The sequence below is a fragment of the Hipposideros armiger genome, unplaced genomic scaffold (genome assembly GCF_001890085.2).
Source record: "Hipposideros armiger isolate ML-2016 unplaced genomic scaffold, ASM189008v1 scaffold_292, whole genome shotgun sequence".
Lineage (NCBI taxonomy): Eukaryota > Metazoa > Chordata > Mammalia > Chiroptera > Hipposideridae > Hipposideros > Hipposideros armiger.
This window is the reverse complement of record NW_017731642.1, coordinates 1,030,397-1,031,772: the sequence shown is the minus strand read 5'-3', so window position 1 is coordinate 1,031,772 and position 1,376 is coordinate 1,030,397. Positions and strand designations below refer to the sequence as shown.

The window sequence follows — 1,376 nt, the reverse complement described above, 5'->3', positions numbered from 1 at the left end:
CAATTCATAACAGTAGCAAAATTACAGTTATAGAGTAGCAACGAAAATAATTTTATGGTTGGGGGTCACCACAACATGAGGAACTGTATTAAGGGGTTGCAGCATTAGGAAGGTTGAGAACCACTGCTCTAAACACAGGAGAGAAAGATGTACCCATCACTCATTTTTTTAATATTATCCTATTTATATTTTTATATCTATAGAAAAATATGGCCCTGAGTTCCTGAATTACAAAAAAAAATCTGGCCTTCTTCTTCTTTACAATTAAAAACTAAGGAAGAGACTTAGGCTTTTGGCCAAGGCAGAGTAGTTGGAACTCATTTTTGCCCTCTTGCCATAAAGCACTAAAACCCTGGAGAAAACATATAAAACATCTGATATCAGACATAACACAGTAAGTAGCAAAGGATAGCAATCCCTGAGATGTGGAAACTAAATCAGACAAGCAAGCATTACATTTTCCCCAGCTTTCTGTCTAGAGGCATTTTCTACACTGCAGCACAGCAGTCTAAATCAGTGGAGGGGACAGCGTCCAGAGTTTTGGGAAGCTGAGGCAGTTGGAATTTGCATGGTAGAGTTCACTACAGGAGGAAGGTATACAAAGAGTTCCAGATATCTGCATAGAGAATGCCTATAATCTTTGGCTGGATATTAAATTGCACGTGCATAGGGTGAAACTCCATAAAACTGGGCAAAGACAATCGTGCAAAGCTGGGAGGTATAAGCATTCTGAATGACCAGAGTAGAGAGCCTTCAATGAACAGTAAGGGGATTCAGTAGAGAGCCTAGTAGGGTCACATACAGAAGAAGGGCTAGAATAGTCCCAGAGTAAAGGCTACTCTAGACACCCTAACAACGCTTAAAAACAAGCCTCAAAAGGACAAGCTGATCTGTAAGAAACTTGACCATTTGCTGAAATGAAATTCAACAGCCTTAAAGGAAGTAACAGGGACTCAATGTAATAATCACAATGTCCAGCATCCAGTCACAAATTATTAAACTTAAAAAGAAGCAGGAAAACAGGACCCACAACCAGGAAAAACATCAGACCATAGAAACAAAACCAGAAATGACAGAGATGATGAAATTAGCAGACAAGTACTTTTAATAAACTGATTTCTGCTTCTGGGAAAATGGAACAGATGTACTTTTCCCTATTCCTACTGCCATGTACTGTTTAAAATCCTGGAAATTATATACAAACTACATAAGAAGACACTGAAAAGTGGAAGGAAGGAAGGAAGGAAGGAAGGAAGGAAGGAAGGGAGGGAGGGAGGGAGGAACACATGATTTCCAATCACTGTATTCATGAGCTTTCTGCAGTTAACTCAATTACAAGAATTCACACGTGATAAAAACTTTATTGTCTGACTTAC

General features: G+C 39.0%; 1 protein-coding gene across 1 annotated transcript in view; it reads right to left on the bottom strand.

Moving 5' to 3' along the window:
* AFG1L (AFG1 like ATPase) overlaps window positions 1-1,376 on the bottom strand; it is a 160,183-nt gene that overhangs the window by 77,688 nt on the left and 81,119 nt on the right. The window lies entirely within an intron of this gene.